We start from the raw sequence: 9,655 nt of genomic DNA, 5'->3' as shown, positions 1-9,655 counted from the left end.
GCACGATGATTAGACTGTCTCTTATTGGTGATGGTCATAGCCTGACATTTGTGTGGCACAAATGTTACTTGCCACTTGTCAGCCCAAGCCTGGATATTATCCAGATTTTGTTGAATGTGAACATGGACTGCTTCAGTATCTGAGGATTCATGAATGGGGCTGAACATTGTGCAATCAATCATCGGCAAACATCCCCCCTTCTGACCCTATGATGGAGGGAAGGTCATTGATGAAGCAGCTGAAGATGGTTGGACCTAGGACACTACCCCTGAGGAACTCCTGCAGAGATGTCCTGGAGCTGAGATGACTGACCTCCAACAACCAAGATCATCTTCCTATGTGTCAGGTATGACTTTAACCACCGGAGAGTTTGTATGTACAGTGAAGAAAAGAACAGCAAAGAATAAAAGCGTGGGCACACAACTGTGGTTAAAACACTCGAAGACCAATTGATATTCACACGCTGAACATACTGCATAAGCCCCAAAGATGCTACCCTCCTGACTTCACAAAGAACTGGAATAGGACCTGCTTCTCCAAAGCACTGAATTCAGTTTCAAATCTTACCACAATAATTATATCAAAGAAACCATAATCTCCACAGCCACATTCACACTCTTGGATTTTATCCTAAAAGCAATTAAATACTGTTTCGAATTAACTTCTATTGTTTGGTGCAATAACAATCAGATCACTAACAAGACAGACTATTGAATTTTCTGATGAAAAGTCATCGAGTTGAAATGATAACTACATTTGTCTTTCCACAGATTGCTGCTTGACCTACTGGATATTCCCACTATTCTCTCTCAATGCTCTCATTGTCAGAAAAAATACAAATGAATTTTCTTTTCAGCTGGCAGTCTATTCTGTTAACATTCTGAATATAAATCCAAGCAGGTTTCTTTCATCACATATTACCTGTGTCATTCTACAGACCCTCCTCACTGAAACCAATATTAGAAGCATAGCTTCTTCACACCTCTGCCACCATCCAATATGATCATGATTGACCGTCCGACAGATCTCCACTTTTCTGCTGACTCTCCAAATCTCCTAATTTCCTTAAACCAAAAAAATCTGTCTCAGTCTTAAATAGGTAACACCAACGTAGCATCCATAACATCTGGGCTACAGAATTCTCAAAAGATGAAGAAATTTGTTCTAAAGTCTACTTACATGATTGATTCCCAATCACTAATGTGTTCTATATTGAGTAGCCAGAGGTAACAACATTTCACTCTACCCTGTCAAGACCCTTTAGAATCCTGTATGTTTCCCTAATATCACCCCTCATCTTTCTGAACTCAAAAGAGTTTAGGCCCAACTTAGTCAGCCTCTCATCACTGAGCAACCCTCACATTCCAAAAACAACTCTAGTAAATCTTCACTTGTACTGCTTCCAGTGCAAGTAAATTCTTCAATAGATGCAGAGGCCAAAACTACAGTACTCCTGGTGTAGTTTCACAACAGCCCTATATAATGGTAACAAGACTTATTCTCATAATGCAACCCCTCTTACTATAGCAGTCACAATATTATTTGCTTTCCTAATTGCTTCTGTATCTGCAAGCTAACTTTGGGTTTCTTGTACAAATACACCTAAGTCCGTCTGAATATCATAATTTACAATTCTCACAGCATTTTTAAAAAAAAACTCCACTTTTTTTCATGTGACAGAAGCAAACAACCTCTCTCCCCACTCACCCCAACATTATACTCTATCACTTGGTTGTTCATTTTATCTATCTATACCTTGCAGCATTTATGCATTCCCCTCATAGCTTATATCGTCACTTAACTTTGTATTGTCAACTGACTTAAATACTAACTTAAAGACTTAGCCTCATTTATTTATGGGATGTGATCTTTGTGCCATTCTAGCAGATGCAGCCTCAAACTTATAACATCCCACTCTGTTTCCTGTCTGTTTACCAATCCTTCATCCACGCTAATATATAGGATTCCCAAATTTGTGTGCCCTTTATCTTTCATACTAACCTTTTGTGTGGCACCTTATCAAAAGACTTTTGGAAATCCAGATGCGTCAAATTTACTGGGTCCCCTTTATTTACCCTATTGCATTCTCAAAAAACGCAAAGAAAAACACTCAAACACAATTCCCCTTTCATAAAGTAAAGCAAGAGACAGTGAATGCTGGGAATCTGAAACAAAAACAAAGTGATGGAAGAACTCAGCAGATCTGGTGCCATCTGTGGAGAAACAGAGTTTAACTTCGAGTCCAAGTAGTCTTTGGATTATTTTATTCCCCTCCCGTAAAACCCTCATGATGACTTTGTCCAATGGTACTACAATTTTCTAAGAGCTCTTTTAAATACTTAACAACAGATTCCAGCTTTTCAGCAAATGATGTTGGGCTTTCTTCTTTCTTTCTTCTTTTCTTGAATAGCAAGGTGTATTTGGTAACTACCAATCTGCTGGGCCTACTCCCATATCTGGGGAGTTTTAGAACTTCATTACATGCATATGCATTCTTTGTACAGTTCTCTCTTTACAAACCCTATAACGAAGGCCATCTGGTCCTAGGATTTATCAGATTTGAGTCCCTTAATTTTCTCTAGCATATACTCTCTGCTGATAATAATTAATTAGAGTCCCTGATACTTAGTCCATTTGTTACCCAAGATCTCTGCTGTGTAATTTGTTTTTTCCACTTCAAAGACGGGCGCTAAATATTTGTTCAATGTCTCTACTATTTTCACATTTTCCATGACATTTTCTCCTATCTTTGCTTCTAAGGGACCGATGTTTACTTTAGCTACACTTCTTTTCATATACTCTTACAATCTGCTTTTATATTCCTGGCTAATTTAATATCATATTCTATTTTTAATCTTGTAAAATGAACTTTTTGATCATGGTTCCAAAACTCCCAGTCTTCAGGCTTACTATTACTTCTGCAACATTAAAAAGGCCCTTTTAAAAAAAATCCTTAAGTTTGCTGATTAACCTGTTTCCACTCAAATATTTCCTTCACCTTTGTAGTCCAGTGCAAAATTAAAACCCAGATATTTTCTTTTCTAGTAGCAAAAGAAACCACTGAATGTCATATTACTGAAATTCCAGGACTTAAATGGATATTAGTGATCCATATGAATTGCCAGCACTAAGGAACAAAAATTAAAACCAGGAACTTGAAATACTAGAACTAATTCAGTCAGACCAGAGAAGCCCAAGGAGGTAAAGATTTTACCAAATTAAGGAAGGTTTAAGAAAAGATGAAGAGGAAAGACCATTTCAATAATCTCAAATTTCTGTTCAGCTAAATTACCAATATTCACACTGTAGCTGTGCCTATTGCAAACAAAAATCCTCAGTTAATATTTGTTTTCACATATTGTACATCCACTTTTTCAACACTAAATACAAAGAACACAGAATATTTTACCATATGAGCGTAAAGGATGTTTAGCAGCTTGCAGGCATCAATATACCCCAAAATATACGTCACAAAGAGTGATGCAACCTAAAAGAATAAGGAGACTAAATGACTAAACAGAAAGGAAGCAACTCTGAATCAGAATAAAACAGGATTACTAACAAATCCCCATATATCTCACACAGATACAATTCACAAATTAGCAAAAGTAGGATCACATAATATTTATTGAAATACATTATTTGCTTAAAGGTTCAAACAATTGCATTGTACTAAAAGATGCACCAGTTTAGTGAACTGAAATGTAATTGCTATGAAATTGTATATTCACAAGAAAAATGCCAATTTGTTTGATGTTAAAACAAATTCCATTGGGATATCATGCAGAATTGACCTCATAAAAGCTGACAAATACATGGAATCTGCTGCCATCAGGGGCCTGTGAATCACCAACTGTTAATTCTCTTATCCAACCAACCCACAAGTAGGCAGCACACAGTACAAATGAGTTGATGTCCAGAAAATTAAAAGCATATACCACAGATATTTGCACCCTGCCAAAACATTCTTGGTGTCTTTTTTGAAAATATAATCACATCTGATAGCAGGAGGCCAAAATTTACTGTTGTCTCCCCAGCCAAAACAAATAAAGTGGAGTAATTCAGAAACAAAATGTCAAAAGAAGTGATTAAAATACATGAGTGACAAATATTGACATGAGAAACGACTGTGTGACTAATGAGTGAAAAACAACAAATTGATTACAAGTGAGTGTGGGGGTCAGGACTACCAAACAAGATAACAGACAAGTGAGAATTAAGATACAGATTGTCAAAGCAATACCAAAATAACATGAAAACAAACAAAAAGTAAATTGTTCTTCGATAATTTAACATCTCCCTGGATTATAGGGAATGATAGATACAGGAGGTACGATAGAGCAATTCTTCCCAAAGACACCAAACCTCAATGCAATCCTTCACTGCCAATTTTTGACAGGTTCATCAGGTAGCAATAGATCGCCCCACCATCCCCATTCATTAACCTTGTGCCTGCCTGACTGATGAACCAGACTGCAACAAGAAATAAAGTGATGACATTACCACAGTTGAAGTAATATATGAGAAACAGTGCTCTGAGCCATTAACTATTCAGGAACAGCACCCAGGGAGACATCTGGGTTGTTATAGTTTTACCAGACAGAGCACGAAAGACACTTATGTACGCTAACCTCTCAGCATGGCTCATCAATTTGAATTAATTATTAAATACAACACTGTGCAAAAACAGACAGCATGCATCATAAATCTGTTTCCAGGTCAAGTAGGCATATGTTAATTATATGAATTGTAGTTTTACAAATGACAGATGGGATCCTCTGCCTAGATGTCTACATAACAAATGAATTGGGGCATTAAAAATTATTTGCCAGTAAGCAAAATATTTGGTCTGCAGGATGACATCTTATTAAAGCAGAAATAAGTTTGCAATGCACTGAGATTGTGGTCAATTGGCCTAAAATATGGAGTTGTAAAAAGACACAAACTACTCACAAAATCATCTAAAGTTTTCAATATAGGATTTCATGTCGTCAGAAAAATCAAGATCTTATAACTCAAATGTCAAATATTAGCGTAAAAGCTAAACACGCTTGTTGTTATTATTTTCCATTAATGTTTTTGTCCGAGAGACAGCAAAGACATTGTGCAGCTGAAGTGTGTGCGTTTGTCTGTTTACAGTTATTTTAAGTTTAGTTAGTTTCTTTTAAGTCTAGAAAGGAAATCTCAACTTTTACTATTTGCGTCAATGATCCTCACCTGTGTAAGGAGCACAAATTGTGCAAACTGCCATGGAAGCAGGAAGAGAATAGTTGCAATACAAAATGAAACAAAGGTCCTCTTTTCCACACAGACTCTTCTGTTGAAAGGAAAATGCATTTAATACATTTTAACGCAGACATTAATTGTGACTGCACATGCACTCAACATAACAAGGAATTTTCAAACAGGAAGATGTAGGTTAGTACCTTAGTATGCGGGTTAAAAGCAGCATCTGCAAAATTAGAAATGGATAGGAGAAGCTCTCACGGAGAGGAGGGGTCCACATGACTCTTGTGCACTAAAATGAAAGAACAGCTGCTCAGCATAAAGTTCCTCAGTAAATTAAAATCCAACAGCTTACTCAAATATTTCCCTTTCAACCAAAAAAAACCTACTACTTACATCCCACATGGACAGGAAGAACAACCTCAATGTATTCCCACAAATAACAAATGGAACATTCACCAAGGTAATAGTAATACCTTGATCAATGAAAAAAAATTAGGAAAATATTCAATTATTCAGTCAGCAAAATACCATGGCAAGATAATAGAAAAAATATAAGAATCCTAAAAAGGACCAGGCTTAAAGGTTAGGGTAAATTAGATTGAGGAATTGAGGCTACAATCAGATTAGTGACAATCTTGATAAATGGTACAGCAGACTAGAGTGGCCAAGTGGCCTATCCCTGCTCTGTTCCTTCATTTAAATGCCAGAACTGTGCCAAATCATGAACCACTCACAGCTACCTGTTGTTACCTACCAATGAACAACCTTGCATCAGCCATTACACTGTACTAAATAAGTGCAGCCAACCACAGCTTCTCAATTAGAAACTGGATTTGGCCCAACTATTGCATTGCCCTCAACGACCTGCAAATCATGAAGCTTCGTAAGATTCCATACTCTCAAGTTTCTATCCAAATGCTTAGCCAGGCTTCAAGATTTTTCGGTTAATGTGCACATGCACAACAATGATCACCATGCTGTGTCTGCTTGCATGCAGATACTGGTTACTGCTCCAGAGCCTGGCCCATCATTAATTTAAAACAAGATTAATATTTTCCGATAAAAGCAAATTACTACACGTTAAAATAAAAACAGAAAACATTAGAATTATTCAGCAGGTAAGATAGCATCTGAGAAAACATAATTAATATTTTACAATGATAATCTGTCATCAAAATTCAGTACAGTTAACTCTTTTTCTTCACTGATTCTACCAAACTTATTCAATAATTCCGGCATTTTCTGCTTTTCTTTCAATTTTCTACTATTGGTAAGTGTCTTTGGTTTAGTTATTTCATAAAATGCTCAATAAAAGTAAATTAATATGTTAGAAGGCACTAAATTAGAAAATAGCCAAATTCAATGAGGTTCCAGGTTTCCCCAATTCTTTGTGACACATGGTCAGTCATGGACAGAAACAGGCTTGCATGGTTTAACCAAATGGTCAAATAGCCTGCTGTTTATTGTTGAAGCTCACACATAAACAAAGGCTCCTTGCATATGGTACCAGAAGGCAACGGCTTCCTCTGAAACCATTCCCCAGTAAGCACCGTCTGGATTGGTGGAGTAGGAGGTTGATGAACTGTTTGGCGTCAAGGGCACAGGAAAATAGATGAAATTTCTGCTTTTAAGTGTGGTCCTTAGAAGATTGATCGAAGTGCCATTGGGCTGGAATATCCTGTAGTGCATTTGAGGAAACAGCATGCTGGGAAGTATAAGGGAATTAGAAAATTACAATTAACAACATGTTGAGTTTAATATGGATAATAAAACTAGTCATCATATTTTACAAAGCTGATCCACACTCAGTAAAGAGACATATTAACATTTTAACATGATGAATGAGTTGAGTGTTCCTGCATTAAAACTGTCATTAAATCAATAGTTGTTAAAATAAGATCAGAGCGGGCAGAGAAGAAACATTAAGTTCATTTAGCAACTGCATATTTCTCTCAAAAGTTAAAGCATTGTTTCAACGTCTGATCTAAAATTAAGATTTCAATTCCAGTGTTAATGTGAATACAAAAAGTATTCAAATAGTTGATATTTAAATACCAGTTTATCCATTGAAATATGTTTAGCAGATACACTAATATTATTTTAAATTAGTGATATGACAGTAAAGCTTGCACCTTTTATGAACCAATAAGGAACATTAGAGCCTAAATAAAGGCATATTGAAAATCTTATTAACTTTTCTGAATTTTCTCTGTCTTGGCACAGTGATTCAGAAGTTTTGTTTAAAATGCTTTTGTTGCACCAATGCTCAACACAAATAATTCACTAGTCATGCATGCAAAGAGCTTCAACAGTATTTAGCAAAGCCTTGATTTGAAAACTAGACATGAAGTTTCACTTTCACACACTAGGACATGAATTGCCAAATCATATTTGAATTAGACATGGAAGGTGGAAGGGTCAGGGAATACAACAGTGTAGGACTAAGGACATCAGCAACAGGACTTTTGGATGAATTGAAGCTTCAGCTATCAGAATTGTCAGGAGTGAATCTGCCCACCAATGGTGCCAGCTTTCAGTTTGAGACACAGTGCATTCAACAAAGAAGCAGCCTAATAATGCAAGGGCTAAGCAATATCCTTACTACAATGAAAAATTTTCAAATACAGGTGATCTCAAAATAAGACTGAAATAAAAATAGAATTTTAAAATCTGTTATGCTTACCTCACCATGGTTAAAAAAAAAGCAAACTACAGTGATCACTCCACCAAACCTGCTCCCACTGCAAAATAGGACAATTATATCAGTTACAACTTCATACCTCTATTCTCAACAACAAATTTTCACTTATCAAAATTTCATTATTTATAATCATTAATGAATCCCTATTCAATAAGATGCAAACAAAAAGCGCACTGAAAAGACGCTTCTCAGCCTTGGTCTTTTGTTACATCTTTGCTCCCACCTTCTGTTGTCACTTAGCAGCAATCACAACAGTCAATTTGTGGACAGAATGGTTACAAAAACAAATGAAAATAATTACCATGATATCCTATATTGGTAATACTTGTTTCCACACAGGATACAATACAAATGATAAAAAAAACAGGCCAATACTCTGACTAGTTTGTGACAGCATTTTACTACCTCCTGAGCCTCTTCCCATCTTGGCCTATTTAAATCTACCATCAGTTACAAAGAAGTGTCATATTTGGCTCAAAAGGTTAACCCTGTTTCTCTCTTCTCAAGTACTGTCAGACTCACTGGGTTTTTCCAGCACTCTGTTTTTATGCCATTATTCCTCTCTCTCACCTACTTGCCTAGTTTCCTCTTAAGTGCACTGATTTGCTTCAATTACATCTACGGATTAACTTCCACATTCTCATCATTCTTTGAGTCAAGAAATTTGTTCGGAATTCCCTATTGGGTGCCTTGGTGACTACCTCAATGATGGTCTACAGCTCCCTCACAAGAGAAAACACTCTCTGCATTCTCGCTGATTGAGCGATAAATATTGCTCACGACACTTGGGAAAACTTTTGTCCTTTATATCCACCTTGAGAAGCAGACAGGATTTACACACTGTCAGCACCAAAGTAACTGGTCATTAATTCATTTGCTATTTGGGAGACATGGTAGCATACATAATGACTGTTATGTTTTCTTGTAGTGGCTATATTATGATTCACCATTCACAAAATTCTTTGGGGCATCTGGGAGACATAATTGCATTATATAAACATATGGCTTGCTTCTTCTTTGTATTAATTGGTTAAACTAACTCAACAAAACTGCAAGCATTCAACTTAATATATTCTCCCTGCTCAGTGTTCTCAGCCAGTACATGCACAGAAATGTATCAACACATAAGGACTTATTTCCAGCACAGTAACTGACCATTAAGTATTTGTCAGAAATTAACAACAGAGAGGCAGGCCATTTGACCCAGTCAATCCATGCTGATGTTTGTCCTCCAAACACAAACACAAAATCTTAATCTTGGGTTCACATTGTGTTCCCATAGTTCGTTCCTTCAGCCACCTTTCAAACATGACAGTAATTCCGAGTAATTCTCTGGTTGGCAAGATGTAGCCTTTCAAAATTACGTAATTTATTTGGATTAAGAGACCAAAGGTATGGTTGCTAAATTTGATGACACAAAGATATGTAGGAAAGTAATCAGTCTAGAGAGCATAAGGAGTTACAAAAGGTTTATCTAGACAGGTTAGGTTTTTTTTAAAATATTATTTTGTGGGATGTGGGCATTGCTGGCATACCATCATTTATTGCCTGTCCCTAGTAGTCCTTGAGGTGGGTGCTGCAGTCCACCTGCTGTGAGTTGATCCACAATGCCATTAGGAAGGGAATTCCAGGACTTTGACCCAGTGACAATGAGAAATGGTGATATTTTTTCCAGTCAGGATGGTGAGTGGCTTGAAAGGGAACTTGAAGGTGGTGGTGTTCCCA

The 9,655-nt window shown here is 36.7% G+C and overlaps 1 long non-coding RNA gene across 1 annotated transcript; it reads right to left on the bottom strand.

Moving 5' to 3' along the window:
* Positions 1-3,405: 3,405 nt before the first annotated feature.
* LOC125483006 lies at positions 3,406-7,991 on the bottom strand. Its single transcript, XR_007262002.1, has 4 exons — positions 7,913-7,991; positions 5,427-5,518; positions 5,218-5,317; positions 3,406-3,487 (listed from the first exon to the last, which is right to left on the bottom strand). It is a non-coding gene; the product is annotated as an uncharacterized LOC125483006 (long non-coding RNA).
* Positions 7,992-9,655: the final 1,664 nt, after the last annotated feature.

The sequence above is a fragment of the Rhincodon typus genome, chromosome 4 (assembly GCF_021869965.1).
Source record: "Rhincodon typus isolate 14 chromosome 4, sRhiTyp1.1, whole genome shotgun sequence".
NCBI lineage: Eukaryota > Metazoa > Chordata > Chondrichthyes > Orectolobiformes > Rhincodontidae > Rhincodon > Rhincodon typus.
The sequence above is the reverse complement of the archived record's forward strand: the minus strand, read 5'-3'. Positions and strand labels throughout refer to the sequence as shown.